The sequence below is a fragment of the Schistocerca americana genome, chromosome X (genome assembly GCF_021461395.2).
Source record: "Schistocerca americana isolate TAMUIC-IGC-003095 chromosome X, iqSchAmer2.1, whole genome shotgun sequence".
In the NCBI taxonomy this organism is placed as follows: domain Eukaryota; kingdom Metazoa; phylum Arthropoda; class Insecta; order Orthoptera; family Acrididae; genus Schistocerca; species Schistocerca americana.
Window position 1 is genome coordinate 558278520 of NC_060130.1, and position 17169 is coordinate 558295688.

Sequence of the window (17169 nt, forward strand, 5' to 3'; positions counted from 1 at the left end):
CAAAAGCTGGCCAAACATTCCTCAAGTTTTGCGCTCCCGTAGACCTGGAAAATGTTATCTGCCATTCCAGCCGCCCACACTCTATTCCTTTGTGACGCGCATCTGGCCTGTGGCCAGTAAACACTACAGGGAGCTGTTTGGTAGAATAGGACACAGTGTAAAGAAAGATAGAGGTCTCCCACAGTTCCACCTATTTCTTCAATTCATAACGCTGGGAGCTATTTTGCGCGGTGAATGCGATAGATGCCCGTCCCCACGTCCCAAAAAAGCCAGCCTGCTCCGCCAGTGTGGCGTCCAGTGCACAACGGTCACAGGAGCGGCGCCCTATCGCTGGGCCTGGGCCTAGAGGATGGAGAAGCTGCCCTGTGCCCGCAGCACAGCTCTTAGAGCACGGGAAAGTCTGTCCCTAGGGATGTTCAGCCTCTGGCTAAGAGGACGCCCGTCGCTGCAATGGCTTGCTGAGACTGCTAGTTTAACAGCCTAGTACAATATACACACTGAATATATTATTAATCAGAATTACATTATTAGAGGGATGTTATGACCTCTGCAATCATCTGTGTCCCATTTAAATGCTACCACAAATTTATGAACGCGGTAACCAATGCTTCACTGGAATAACTGCACGGTGAGAAAGTTCTGACTGCCACTTTGCTACCCTACTCTGCGTAGGCAGAAGACAGTTTGTAATTACTCGCACTGTGGAAACGCAGAGACCAGCGAAACAAACAGATGGCTCCTGAGGTCAATGACAGCAGAGTTCACGAAGTGAGAAGATAATTAAAACAAGTCCTGAGTGTAGCAAAGCCATTTTAAGCGTATACAACAGTCGAGGGAGCAATCCAAATCACAAACGTAAATCAGGCATGGTCGACTCTACTATTCAATGGCACATAACAAAAGGCTTCAGAGACTGGCAAGAGACTAACTGCGGCGAGCCGGAACGTGCTACTTATGGTACACGTCAGGAGGAGGCACCGCCCAACGCGCTTGCAGCGGCTGTGCTGCCTCATGTGGGCAGAAACTACGGCATCCTATGTAGCCAGAGTATCGTTCACATGTTTGCTCTATCGATACTCGCGCTAGGTGGACAAACTAGATCACTGTTGGCTTCTAAAACCCACCTATTGTCAGTCAACGCACAGGGCCAGAAATGACTAGGTCTGTACCGACTGTGCAGCGAAAGGGGAGAAGATGCAAGAATCCCCGTCGAGGCCTACACGAAAGGTCCTCAACATGATCGGCTGGGTCAGAAGGTAGTGCCATTTGCTTGAGTCCCGACCAATTGACAGAGTCTCCGGTACACCTTGCGCCTGCCAGCAGGGGAATGAGTGGCAGACGTGGCGGAGATGCGACCAATGGTTCGGTATCCACACACATGACGGTCCAAAAGTATTCAGCCGCCATTGAAGACAAAGAGAGAGGGCCACCGGTGGTAGGGGTAAGAGCCAGAAGCGGTGTAGGGGTCGGAAGCGGTTCCATCTCCATTGGCTCCCATCGCATATCATTTTAGACTTCCTGTTAATGCCTAACATGAAAATGAAGCTTGTAGTGGCAAGAAAGACGCTGGTGGACTGGCTCGCCCCTAGGGTGGTTGTCGAGATAATTTTCCGTCAGCTTTTGAGGGCAAATGGGGATAGTCTCCCATATTGTATCTGGAGGTGATTCCGATGCCAGACCAGCTGCTCCTGACCAGCCAAAACCTCAAACATCTGCCATCCCCTATTCTCGATGATACCACTCTTGGTCCACCCAAGTCTACGTCCGAAAGTATGAGCCCAAATGTGGGAGCCTGCGTGGTAATACAGTTGCGCAGGGGGGAGATGGGTCCACTGAGTTGGGGGCAGCAGGTAAAATAGCGTGCATGGTCTACAACCACATAAAATTTCGACCAGGCTACGTCCATTTACAGGGGTGGATCAGTAGGTGGCGAGAAAGCTGATGAGCGCTACCCCATGGTTGGTTGCACGTCTGTGTCTTGAATGTCCTGACTGAACTGAATACAGGATTGAAAGGAGTGGTGGTCAGATGTTCAGTGCCATTTCATTGAGAAAAATCCTAAAACATAGATGCCGTGAATTGGAGGCCATTGCCAGAAACTAGGGTTGAAGTTGCCCCCTCTATTGCACATATGTCAGACGAGACACAGTTAGAAGCTGCCAAGTAGTTGTAGCCAACTGTGCGACGTACAGAAAATTACAGAGGGTGTTGACAACTAGCAATTACATTGTTTCCCAGAATGCACGGCGAAATCAACATATACGCTTTGCCAGGGGTGGTCAGGGAGATACATTGTGATGAGGCCGACTGGTTGTGGGTTCAAGCATGGCAGTTCTGGACAGTGCATTCAATGGTGGTGTCAACCCAGACTAACACATATGACACCACACTATTGCCTTTATTCTGCACATCCCCCAGTGTACGGTGTGGGAGAGTTTCAGTGTGCAGCAGTAGAGCATAGGAGGAGTTATCACACTGCATTCAGAATTGTCCGTATCTAACAAAATAAGCCCCTCAGTGAAGACAAGCTTGTGCCGTAAGGAAAAAAAAGTGCGCTGTTCTGGGTTGATGTCCTTAGGAAAGAGCTCTGGCTAACCCGGCCATACAGCAGACAACACCATGCAGAGGAGTGAATCATGGCCCGTTTCTACTGCTGAATCAATTTCCGTAATTGGATATCCATCAAGGGTGTGTCACTTATTTGCGTCTAAGGCAAAACACAACACTTCATGCCTAGCAGAGTTGGCATCTGGGCCGCATAGTAAGCTAGAAAGTGTGACAACGTTAGAATGCTAGTTACTTAGGAATGATACCCACAACTGCAGCCACTGTGCCATTTTATCGGGAGGTTTTGAATAGGGACCAAACATCAAAATAAGAACTATATGTGAAACTTCCGGACGCTATATATGATAGCCAATGCTTCTTTTCCAATTTGCGAAAAATTTCTCTGCACCGCATTTAATGTTTTAAATGCAAATGCAATGGGTTTTTCTGTGCTGTTGGAATGAATTGACGAGCTATCCAATATGACCACCAGCTTAACAGTTTGTTGGTCCATCTTTGGAACTCAATACAGCACCAGTTCTGCATACCATAAATTTTAGTATTTGTTCGCAGGTTTGTGGATGTATGTGGTATCAGGTGTCTACATACAAGTCATGTAGTTCCCATAAATAACAGGCCACTGATTTGTGTATCTGGTGATAGCGCCCGATAGCGATCCAGAAGGGTTCCATCGGATTCACATCAGGCGAATTTGGTGGCGAAGACATCAACATGATTTCACTATCATACACTTCAAACCACTGTACCACGATTCTGGCTTCAAGACACAGACAATTATACTGCTGAAAGATGACATTACCATCATCAAAGACTGCAAGCATGAACGGATGCAAGTGGTCTGCAGCTGAAATGATGTCTTCGATTTCTACTACAGGTCCCATTCAAGCGCAGGTGAATGTTATCCATAGCATAATACTGCACCCATCATCTTGCATCGATGGCGTACTACACATTTCAAGGCACTGTTCACCTCAATGATGGCACTTGTGTAGACGACCAACACCCAAGTGCAACAAGAAACATGATTAATCTAAAGAACCGATGCGTTTCCAATGATCCACAGTCGAATCCTGATGGTCAATACTGATGGTCCCGTGCCCACTGCAGTCGTAATTATCGACGTAGTTGGGTCAACATGTGAACACGTAGGAATAGTCTGCTGCAAAGCTTCATGTTCCACAATGTACAATGAATGGTGTGCTCCGAAGCACATCTGATGCATCAGCATTGGGCTCTTTAGGCAGAGATGCCACAGATCACCATCCACCCTCCTTTACAGAGCAGAGAAGCCTCAGAACTCCAATTTCTGTGAAGAGCCTTGGACGTCTAACCACTTAGCACCTAGTGGAGATTAACTCTTCTTCTACCACTTTCCGTAAATGCTCACGACAGTAGCAGGTGAGCATTCGACCAGCTTCATCGCTTCAGAGACAGTCGTTCACAGGCTCTACACAACAATAATTTGCTCTTTATCAGAGTCGCTTATCTCAATGGATTTCCCCATCTGCAGCCCACATTTTCACTAGTGTGAACCCCCATCTTTCTCTGCTCCACTTAGATACTTTTCTTACGATGTCACATGCCCGCAATGCCACCAGGCGACATCCAGCTTCACAGTGAGCAGTGGTCATAATTGTAGTGGTACCATCGTTTAGGATATGGAAATTTAGTTTTGTGCAATATTCTGAGCACAAGTTACAGCCAGGTGCGGGCCGGATTGCAGTGAGTTACACATACCAACAGTTGTGGAGTAGAATAGAGGCCACAGGGCGGTCAAATTGCTGAAAGAGTATATGTAGTGGTTTTGCATGTTGCATATCACAGGCAGAAGGGTCCACTGGCCAACCTAGCGTGTTATGAGTATGTGACATGAAGTGGCGTATATGGCAAAACAGAGGTGCACAGCCCCATATAAATAGGTGCAGGTTTCTAACGAGATTCATTCTAGTGTGGCAGCTCTCCTGGATTGTGGGGCGTGTCACACCACCAGCTACACGCAGCACCAGATGGGGCTCCAACTTTCCAGTCCATGGTGGGTCGCTGGTTCGAACCTCTGAGGCTGACGCGGGGTCCGTAGCTAGCCAGTGGTGTGCCACTCCACGGCGCGCTACCGTGGACAGTCGTCCTGGCTTCCAACACATGCTGGAGGCATCTTGAGGCGAGGGCCGCAGATTCGGACTCCGGATCGCTGGCGCTTGTTGTCGCCACGATCTTAGCCAGCTGGCGAGAAGCACTCAGCTGGCTACCTGCGGCTCAACACTGAGCGGAGCAGAGTTGGAAGGGTCGCAGACCGCTGGGTCAACTGCTGGCATCCTAACGACGCCGCAACCCCGCTGCCGTACAAGGCCGACACACAGCAGTGTGTGCACAGGTCGCTGAGGCAGTCATCCCACGCCAAGCCGTTTCACAGACAGCGAGGTGGTGTCCTTAGCATTGCAGAACCCAGTAACACAGAAGGAGAAGAATAGGGGCACTGTAGTTGGAAACAATAAATCACTTGGAAAGCTCAGACGAGTCATAATACGGTGCCTTTCTACCTCTTCCCGCTACATCTGGTGATGCTGTTACATTCGGTAGCTGAAGTTCCCACTAGATAATGTTTTGGCTGTTCACTACAAATTTGTGTCAGAACAGCACTAACGCCACAATAAGATGCATCAGTGGCAAGTGTTAAACACATGCGGGGATGGAACATTGCTAAACAAAGGTTTGACCTAAGGCACTTTTTAAGTTTCACGGAAGCCTTCTGGTATGGCTCTGACCACCCAGATTTAACACATTGTTTAAAAATAACTGATTGAGTGGATGCGAAATGTGGACCACAGTGGGAATAAACATGGCATAATAGTTCACTTTTCAAAGCAAAGAGCATAATTCTTTGACGTTTTTAGGAGCTGGTAAGTTAGTGATGGCATCCACATGATTCTGTGGGTGTGTGCCCATCTTTACTTAATACATGATCTAAGTACTTGACACTTGGCTCGAAGAAACTACATTTGTCGAGGTGACGATGCAGACCATGAACCTGGAGCCGCTCAAACAACTTTTTCATGTTGGGCATGTGCTGCTCCCAAGTGGCCCCAGTTGCGAGCACGTCATCTAAGTAATTAACATTCTTGGGGATACATTCAATGAATTTCTCAAGGTATTTTTGGAATATCACGGGACCACTTGCAACCTCATATGGCAACATGTTGTAGCGATACATATTGAACGGCGTGTTAATCACCAAAAGCTCTTTCATCTGATCATCTACAGCCAACTGAAAGTAGGTGTCAGCGACGTCTTTGAGAAGTAATGGCGCCCAGCTAATTTAGTCAACAGTTCCTCTGGCCCAGAACAGGTATGCAAATAGACATCGAATTCTTCATTTGCATGGCCATATTGTCCATGGTTGCCTTACAATTCTTGAGGGTATTTTTGTTCTGTCATTGCAACCTCAAAAAAATCCGTGTTTTTTTTTACCATACGTGTTTTGGTTTATTGAGGTAATGCAGCATCATTGATCTGTAATTTAGTTATTACATTTTGACTTACCTTAAGATCGAAAAACAGTTCGTTAACAATATGCTCGTTTTTAACTACGGTGATTTCCACTTGATTTCTTGCCTACATCGGGAAATGCCGGCATTTCTTGATGTAGGCGAGAAATCAAACGAAAATCACCGTAAGTAACGAACTGATTTTCGATCGTAAGTAAATCACAATGTAAATAACTTAATTACAGATTGCTGATGATGCTTTTCCTCAATAAAGCGAAACGCGTATGGTGAAAAAAAACACGCATTCTTTGTGGTTGCAACTACAGAGTGAAAATACCCTCAGGAAATCGACATTTGCTTGAGCATTAACTGTATACTTAAAATCACTATAAATTCAAAGTGAACCATTTGGTTAACTATGACCATGGACATAGCCCAATGGCTAGACAATACTGGGGTTAGTTCTGCTTTAACTTGCTTACACATGGCGGAAGGATACGTGGGCCTGGAACCCTGTTGCACAGCCCAGGTTCAAACAGCTGCTTAAACTGTCGCACACAATGTATCAAATAGCGTGATGGGATTGCAGTTGAAACTAGATTTACCTGGTCCTGAATTTGAAATCGGCAAAGTGCAAAAGCGTCTAGGCCAAAAATGTTAGTTGTCACCCGAGGGTTGACTGCTAGCAAGTTAGGTTGCTAAACTGAATTTTTATACTCAGCTTGAACGACGATGTGATCGCGCAACGGGATCGATTTGCCATTGTACATTACCAATTTGCACTGCGGTGGCCACAGTTGCGGAAACCAGTGCTCTGGTATGTATCCCCCTTAATCCGAAACTGTGTCCAACTAGAGATCCGCCGTCGTTTCATTAATGTCCAATTACAACATGAGACGCTGTATCCCACCTGTTGCCGCCATGGGCACCGTCAAGATAGCGTGTGGCACGCTGACGGCCGATGCTTACGCACGCTGGCCGAGGCAGCCACTCGCGAGGTGAGCCGGATTGCGACATGCAAAGCAGGTGACGTCATGGAAGGGAAGCGACGTTGTTGATGCCGTGAGCCGCAAACTGCACATGATTTGACGGCACGACCTTTTTTGGGATCGTTTGACAATGTCGACGTGGAAAACGCATGAGCCACCGATCGCTTTGGGACACACTGGCTGCGAACAAAGAGCTTCTGTTCGTGTGCATCTGCCGACGATGAGGGTGGGGGATCGCTAAGTATTGCACTAACTAGTGAATCCCATGTCACCGAACTATGGGACTAACGGGTGCTCGGTAATTCGGATGATGTCGTTGATTGGAAGTCATCAGTTGATCACAGAGCACAATAGCGACTAATACTGCTAAGAACGTGAGACATACCTTTGACGCAGTTTATTCATAAGTTATGGCAAGTTTGAAGACATCATTCAGGGTGGGATCAAATAACTCTAAAGCTATCGCTTTAATTTTTCCACGAGGAGCTAGACAGACAATAATATCACGGTTTAAGGAGTCAGTATACGTGGGCCATACTGTTTACAGGAAAATCGCACTTGCATGCCCAGTCTTGTAAGTCACCAACCCGGGCTGGGTAGGTTAGCTTACGTTGTTTAACACATTGATTAAACTCGTACCTAGCTGCAGCGACTTGAGCCTTCGAATTTCCATTGCGTCATTTGATGAACTAGATGAAAAACTCAAGAATGCCATTCAGCGCCAAAATACACAAACTAGGAACTGTGTACAAGCAACTGAGATGTTGGCCATTACATTAAGGTAAATATAAATAAATGCTTTGTTTGTGTATAGTTGCATTTACTAGAACTCTTGAAACATGCTATTAAGCTGCTGGATACTGAAAGAAAAAGCGACAGAAATGATCTCAATATGCCTTTATTGAACTATATAACATTGCAAAATAAAATATATACAAAGCAGAGAACATACAATTTTTTAAATAATGAACTGATACATAGTTACTTGTACCAACATCAATACTGTCTGCAACTGAAGATGCTACCGAAATTATGGAAAGGCTGTTCTCGTCACTTTCTGCAGAAGTGAAGTCCCTGAAATAACGAGATACTGGTTACAGTTGGTCGCGCTTATTTCTAATTGTAGATGGCTGAAATTGGTTAGCTATAAGAAATTTCTTGACGTAAGGGTGCTTGTTTTTTTTTAAATTCTTTATTCTTATTATCAATAATCATACAATAATAGCCCAACAACTAAGTAATTAATGGGTCCTACTTATACGAAGGTTGAAACTTAAATAGTGGCAACTATTTATTCACAACCGATACAAAAGAATTACTTGGTTGCACCTGTTATTGTGCTTCAAAGTAGTCACCAACGTTGTGTAGAACCCGTTGCCAGCGATGTGGAAGGCGTAGTATACCGTTAGCACAGCCTGTTCTGTTGATGGTGCAAATGGAGCGGTCTAAATTTATGGTGATTCTCGTGTACGATAGCGATGGTGTTATCCTAACGCGTTACGTTCATCCATAGCAGATGGTCAGTGCACAGTATCACTGTTCGTTTTTGGAGCATCACCTGCGACCAGCTTTGCGAAAGAAGCGGCCACACTTCCTGCGCAACCCACCCCATCATTTTGCACGACAATGCGAGGGCGCATACAGCGCAAGTTGTGACTGCTCTGTTCGGTCGATGGGACTGGGACATACTGTACCATCCACCATACTCCCCGGACTTGAGTCCTTGATTCCGAAGATGAAGGAACCACTTCATGGCATTCGCTTCAGAACTGTTCCAGGGATCCGACAGGCAGAAGACCGCTCCATTCGCAACATCAACACAACAGGCTCTGCTAACGGTATACTACGCCTTCCACATCACTGGCAACGGGTTCTACACAACGCTGGTGACTACTTTGAAGGACAGTAACAGTTGCAAACATGTAACTGTCTGTATCGATTGTGAATAAATAGTTGCCACTATAAGTCCCAACCCTCGTATGATTTTAATTTTACGTGCAGCTAATCAACAAGTAGTGAAGTTACAGTTAAGTCTGCAAAGGACAAGTTACTTTTACCTTTTACTATTGTACTCTACTGAAGCTACTTAAATTCTATTGTCACTACATTATTTGAAGCGTTATAGGCTGTGCCGGAGATCTATGAACCTACTAAGTTGGCCATGCCCTCCATGGTAACATCAGTGGGTCTGCCCTGGCACTGTTCTGGCCCAAAAACTTTTACCTTGGTTGCAGTCTGTTACTACATTTACTATCACCAGTTAACTGCTCCCTACTATTAACTAGTCTGATTCTATAACTAAAACTAAGTGGGTTGCGCAGAAAGTGTGGCCATGCCCGCCCCCCCCCCCCCCCCGCCCCTGTTCCATGGCATGGCGGATTCCGACCGTAACGGCGGTCGGCCAGTCCACGACCTGGCGGCATAGGATAGGCGCAATCGCCCTTCACCTTTTATATCCTACGGTTCGTTGTTATCCCTCAGGAATTCCCGTAGAGTCTTAGTTTATACCTCGTTTACCAGGTTACTAAGTGTCTGAAAGGTCTCTTGTTGTCGTATCAGGTTATATGTGTCATAGTTGGGTAATTGCTGTGAGTTCGGCTGCCACATCATCATGTATGGGACACTCTTAGACCACGTGGTCAGGCCTGTCCTCCATCGCCCCACAGTCGCACGAAGGTGTAATCCGCTCCCCAAGCCGGCAAAAATATATCGTACGTGGTCCACGTCTCGTGAGAAAGTGAATGCCGGGCAGCAGTTGATAGGTCCTATGGCCTGTTTCTTCAGCCTCTCAGGATTCCTTCCGCAGCTCTTCCCCCCACCTGAACACCCAGAATTTCAGCTGTCCTCTCAATTTTGCCCTTTTTTACCCAATATCAAGCTGCTTGCTCCCTTATCTTGATGTCAAGGGGACAAAGCCCCATTAACACCAACAAGGCGCCGCCCAGACATGTCCCTGTAACCCCCCACAGAACATACTAACATGTTTCGTTGCATTATTCTCACAGTCTTGACAGGCATGACCCAGGTGATCGTGTGTGTCCAGACTCCTTAACCATAACCCACTATAGAAGTAAGAATACTATTATGATACGGTTCAATTAAGTTTGTTCTTAGATGGAATCTTTTGTGCCCAATTCCAATAAGGTTGTTGAGCACATCTGACGATCCCTGCATTACCGTCTCAATGTGTGTGGCAAAGTTCCATTTCTCATCTATGACAACTCCCAAGTATTGTGCCTCGCAACGGCAAAGAAATGGTGAGCCATCATTCCTCACATTCAGGTTCCTGACTAATTGTCCTTTTAGGAGTAAGTATATGGATTTCTTGGGGGCAGTCTTCATTTTTTTATTTGTGGCACCATTCTGTTAGTAAACTCATGGCCCATTCAACCTTATGCTCCAAATATTCATGGCTACGGTTACCAACCAACAGGAGGAGGTCGTCTTCATAGGCTACCACCTCTAGCAAATCGTCGCTATGTTGTAAGCTGCCCAACAAAGGCTCCATGTTGATATCCCTGAAGAGCAGCACCAAGATAGAGCCCTGTGGACACTCCATTGTTATCTTCTTACGAACTGGCCCACTAGGCACAATAGCCAAACCCACACAGCAGCTTTTAAGACAACCACATAATGGCCCTGGACACTCTTTCTCCAGTAAACAGGAGAAGAGTGGGGGCCACCACAGGGGGTGCAAAGGCACCATTGATGTCTGCTATGATGTCGACTATGTACTTGTCGGAGCTGAATCACAGACCTCAGCTGCCAGGGCTTCAGCGTCAGATGACGATCGTCCCAGCTGAAAGCCAAACTGCCTGTCACTCATCCCACACAGCACTCTGTGGACCGCCAGTCTGCCAGCCAGCAACTTTTCGAGTAACTTCCCCAGTAGGCCTAATACACAGATTGGATTATACGATTTAGCCTCTGCCAGGTCCTTATCTGGACCTTTCATAATTATTACTACATTGGCCTTCTTCCAAATGGTGGGAAATTTTCGAAGCCTAAGGCACTCATTATAAAGTCTTGTGAGAGGTGCAAGTAGCTGGGGAGCAAGGAACTACATCACCTGCACTACAATGTCATCTGGCCCTGGAGCTTTAACTCTCTTCAAGGATTTTATCTGGGTAGCTACCTCCTCTTCTGAAAAGGTGTATATCAACGTATTTTTAGTATAATCAGCCCAATCCTCTGCTCTCATATGGCACTGCTCATCTGTGTTCATTCGCTCATCATCATCAGGCAACAAGGACTGGAGAAGACCTCAGCAGTTTCGCACTAAGACCCTGTTATCCAGTCCCCATCCCACTCCCAGCAGTGGGGTGTAACTATACTTTGCTCTTTTTGGAAGAGCTCCTTGGCCTCTCGGTATCGCTGAAGACAGTACTGTTTTTCCTCCCAGATGGCACTTTGTTGGTAGTACCTCCTCGCTCTCCTGACAGACTGACGCATCTGCCCTAGTTCAGCAGACCATGGCAATGGAGAGGTCGCTACAGCTCTCCTCCTAGTTGGTACAGCTGCCTTCACTGCCTTGGTAAGTGCTCTTACCAGCTCCTTGGTAACCTCATCTACGTCGTCATCTGACAATGTTGGAATGTCACACTTCCTTGCCAGGCATTCCCAATCAGTATTGTTGCGGTTAAGCTGTTAAGCTGCATCTCCCACGCTGTGCCCCAGTGGCACTCGCTGTCACTCGACATGAATGTAATCACCTGTGGTGACCCTATCATGTACCATATCCATTTAGTTCTTAACATTATCTGCAACACTGGGCTCCTCAAAGTGACATCGACATTCGTGGCCTCGCTCCCCTCCGCCAGTGTATGTGGGGGTGTTACGCAGCCTGTTAGCCACCACAAATTGCAAGGCCATAATTGCTTCTTCCGCCTTAGCTCGAGTACCACTGCCACCATGAGCGGGATTTCGCATTGATGTCGCCACCGCAATGACTTTTCGCCCCCACATCGCTGTGATGACGCTAATAAGATGGTCCAAGTGCTCCTTTATGTTCCCTCCATGCTGAAAGTACATATTCACTAGGTAACGCACACCCAGAGGTGATTGAAGTTCTACGAAGTTACACTGGCTCTTCGATAATTGTGATAAAATCGAGACTCATCATGCCCTGTTGGTCACAATTAGCGCGGTCTTTAACTCTTCTCCAATGCTAATAATTTGCCATGAGGCGGCCATGAAAGCGATTTGTCCAGCAGGGTAGTATAGCTCCTGCAGACATAGCACATTCAGTCTCGCTGCTGAGATTGGTGAGGTTTGGGTAGTTGCGCATAAGTTCAAGGAGTTTGGCCATGAATGTTTAATTGTTGGCGGTAAAAAGAAAAGGAGATTGATTAGGGGTGTTGAGAAACTCCTGAACTGAAACTGAGTTGTGGTTAGAGGTTACAGAAAATGCAATTGGGGATAACTGGAGGACTGGTAATTAATAAGGTGGATGAGGGTGCAATGTTTTTTGTTTCCTATGACTTGCAAAACTACCATTTGAAGCTGTAGTAATTCCTCATCATCAAAGTTTTTCAGATGAGGCATGAGACTTTGTAAGAAAGCCATTTTACTTCAAGATTTCTCTCTTCTATTGCTTTTAAAATTCTCAGTTCGACCTCATCAGATTTCCTGTGTTTTTAACTGGTGATATACTTGTTGATCTTTTAGTCACTGGAGCAGAAACACCCCAAATATCAGCAGAAGCTTGCAGTTGCAGATCCATGTCCTCTTCCCCCTCATTTTGTTGTTCCTTGCTCTGTTCCAAACTATCAACAGTCTCTCGCTTGTCATAGAATTCAGCTAAGGACTGCAGATGATCAATATATACGTATTTCTTCAACTATACAGCTTTCCAGCTCTTCTCTTGTTGACCTTGATATTGTGCTTCGAAAAAAAAATCCCGAAGATTAATCCATCTCCTTATTACTTCTTTACCTGAAACGCAACAATAATAAAGCGGTATATGTAACTGTAGGTGAAAATTCAAAGTTACGTGTATAATTTTTATTTTCTAGATATTATGCAAGTGGTTGTACTTTTACCGATCTACACTACAATTGTGACAGAATCGGAGTTTCAACGACAAGTAAAACAGTACAAGATGTATATCGAGCAGCTTAGTCCATAATGAGAGAGGACTGTATTACAGCGCCAAAGCTAATGATGTGGAACTCTACTGCTTCTGGATTTGAAACAAGAGCTAATTTTCAACATTGCATAGGAGCAATCTGTGGAAACACATCCATCTTACCTGCCTCTTTAACGCCGTGTCAATGTATTTTAACTGTAAAGATATAATTCATTAGCTCTAATGGCAGTACCAGATTCCAGATATGGATTTATGTATGTTGATGTGGGAAGTTCTGGTAAGGACTGCGACTCGTCAATATTTAAGCAGTCCAGTTTGAGACAGTCAACAGAAAATAGAGAGCAAGAATTACCAGAAAAAAAACGTTTGCCAGGAACGGAAAACCCGAATGTAACTTCTCCCTCGGGATGAAGCTTTTGGATAACATAATCATTTCCTGAGACCCTTTAGAGGAACAAATCTAACAGTGGAGGAAAGAATATTTAATTATTGGCTGTGCGGAGCAGAAGATATATCGAGTGCGCCTTTGGTATTCTCACTAATAACTGGCGCATATTTCACAGGGCCATTAACGTACAACCAGACTATGCTGTCGTTATTGTAAATGCTTACATTGTATTCCATAATTCTGTTCATGATAGAGACGGATATAGCGATATAGATGCAATGTCTGTCACAGGTTTGAAAGAGTTGCCTCTAGACAGAACCATAAGAGGAGGACCGAGTGCAAATGACGTGAGAAAGGTTTTTTTGTACACTATGTGCAAATGACCGAGTGCAAATGACGTGAGAAAGGTTTTTTGTACACTATGTGATCAAAAGTATCCGGAAACGTGGCTGAAAATGACATACAAGTTCGTGGCACCCTAAATCGGTATGGTGTTTGCCCACCCTTAGCCTAGATGACAGCTTCCACTCTCGCAGGCATACGTTCAATCAGATGCTGGAAGGTTTCTTGGTGAATGGCAGCCCATTCTTCACGGAATGCCGCACTGAGGAGAGGTATCGATGTCGGTCGGCGAGGCCTGGCACGAAATCGGCGTTCCAAAACATCCCAAAGGTGTTCTATAGGATTCAGGTCAGGACTTTGTGCAGGCCAGTCCATTACAGGGATGTTATTGTCGTGTAATCACTCCGCTAGAGGCAGTGAATTATAAACGTGTGCTCGATCGTGTTGAAAAACGCAATCGCCATCCATGAAATGCTCTTCAGCAGCAGGAAGCAAGAAAGGGCTTCAAACATCAATGTAGGCCTGTGCTGTGATAGTGCCACGCAAAATAACAAGGGGTGCAAGCCACTTCAATGAAAAACACGACCACAACATAACACCACCGCCTCCAAATTTTACTGTTGGCACTACACACGCTGGCAGCTGAAGTTCACCGGGCATTCGCCATACGCGCACCCTGCCATCGGATCGAAACATAGTGTACCGTGATTCGTCACTCCACACGATGTTTTTCCACTGTTCAATCGTCCAATGTTAACGCTCCTTACACCAGGCGTGGCGTCGTTTGGCATTTACCGGCGTGGTGTGCGGCTTATGAGCGGCCACTCGACCATGAAATCCAAGTTCTCTCACCTCCCGTCTAACTGTCATACTATCTGCAGTAGATCCCGATGCAGTTTGGAATTCCTGTGTGAGGTCTGGATAGATGTCTGCCTGTTACACATTACGACCCTCTTCAACTGTCGGTGGTCTCTGTCAGTCAACAGACGAGGTCGGCCTATACGCTTTTGTGCTGAACGTGCCCCTTCGCGTTTCCACTTCACTATCACGTCGGATAAAGTGGACCTAGGGATGTTTAGGAGTGAGGAAATCTCGCATACATACTTGTGGCACAAGTGACACCCAGTCACCTGACGACGTTCGGAGTCCGTGAGTTCTGCGGAGCGCCGCATTCTGCTCTCTCACGATGTATAATGACTACTGAGGTCACTAATATGGAGTACCTGGCGGTAGGTGGCAGCACTATGCACGTAATATGAACAACGCATGGTTTGGGGGGTGTCCGGATAGTTTTGATGACAGTGTAGATGTGTCGTTTCTGACGTCAGAAGTGTGGCGAGACAAATGGGACGTATATATGATTACATAATGGAGACTGACATTGTCACGTACCCCTTGTAAATAATTGTTAACGCTTATTGCATGAAAGGTGACGGAGTGTCTTTATTATCAGAATGGCGTAATTAATGATTACCTATACTAGTAGAGGTTGGAACGATAGTGGAAATGAAACGGCAGGCAGAACTCAAGCCCTGGGTGGAAGGCCCATACAGGTGAGTTGGTCCTGCATAAACACAGGAAGTAGCAAGACGGACGTTGGGACACCTGAGTGCTGGGGCACAATTGAGTCGCGACCGGCCAGTGTTTTAGCCGGACGGGAAGGATTATACTTCGAAAACTACGAAAATCTTGGACGCAGCTGAGAGGAACGAGGAAGCGTCACCTTGGAAACCACGAAGGTTCGGTTATTTCCACGGATTTTTACTCAGAAGCATACCATTGTATGAGTAAAGGTATTTCCTCGCAAACTTTCCGCGTTGGACGACAAAAGACTAAAATATGGTTCGTCGGTGTTTGGAAGAATCTGTAGAGAGGGAGAATATTCCTTGGTTTTGGGAATATGATTCGTTTCGGAATTACGAGGGGGGGGGGGGGGGGAGGAGCCGAGTATTGCTGGGAAGCCAGCTGCGGAGAGATGAGGTCTTCCGTTGTCAGCGCCTGTGTTTGACGGTCTCTCAGTATCAGCTTTGTTGGTACAGACGGACCTGCTGTCTTTCCTCTTCGGAGAGTTTACGGTTAGAATACTTAGGCACTGTACTGTTGCGAACCTATACGATTCTGGACTGCACCTCCGGTTTGGAAGTCGTCGTTGAGTATGCAGCGTTCAGTAAGTGAGAGCACTTCTTCTGCCTATGCTTACGTTGAGACGTTAAGTAAACTCCGTCCTTGTGTCTGGGAGTTCACGTTTATCGTCTGTAGAACACAGTGGGAGAAGACAGTATTAGAGTATATTCTGCCGTCCTAGTGTTTGAAAGAGTTTATTTGTGGCTGGAGTTCTTCCATCATCGCAGACGAGTACGAGAACCAACACTTCGACACACCGGACGCAGTACATATGGTGATATCGCAACTTGCTTCGGCTTATTAGGGCTATAAAGCTAAACAGCTGTGATCATGTTAGGTTATTTCCACTGAGGTTCCACATCACCGTAGATCATCTTTGAAAGTAGTGTCTTCTAGTGTTGGTACGTAGATGATGTCAGTCATTTCGCGTTATTTATATTAGATCCCGCAGTTATAATAAGGGGCACAGTTGGGCAATTGATTAATAATTTTAGTTAGGAAATATAGACAATTGTACTTAAAGGGTGGAATTTAGTCTATAATAAATAAATATATTCAACAACAGGGTTTATCATTTAGTAGTATGAGTTGCCTTCATCATTCATTTATGTTTAGATTGTAATTTACAAAATTAAGAGATCCTAAGATCTGCTTCAGGGGGTTGTCAGACAGGGCCAAATCATCATTTTAGCGTTTATTATTTTCCGTTGCGCACATTCATTTTACATCCGCCTGGAGTAGCATCTTGGAGTTTACCAAATGCATTTTTGTCCTTGACATCAAGAGTGTCTAATTCTGGGAGTAGTTGTACACGCCGACTTCATGGCAGGCACCTTTCGTAGCATTTCTATCTCCGTAGATGTCAATAAATTTGTCCCACAGCACCAGGTCGGGCTACCACAAGGTTAAACAAAACTTCTGCATCTATATTTTCCATTGTTTAAACAGCTACAATAGATAATACACAACGAAAATGCAACTACACGCTTTCGATGGCAACTAACCGCTGACCGTTCGATTTAAAACCGTCAAATGTGAAAGTGTATATTTGGTCACGTACACCACTACGTTATCGGTCGCTGTGACTATTGACAGTGGACGGCTCCTATTAGGCACGATTATGGTATTTTGCCGTCACTGCGTAATATATAAGCGGTCATGCTCTTCTTCGTTCCACTGAAAGTCCGT

General features: G+C 45.7%; 1 pseudogene; it reads right to left on the reverse strand.

Moving 5' to 3' along the window:
• Positions 1–342: 342 nt before the first annotated feature.
• LOC124556153 lies at positions 343–16918 on the reverse strand (annotated as a pseudogene).
• Between the last annotated feature and the right edge of the window lie 251 nt (positions 16919–17169).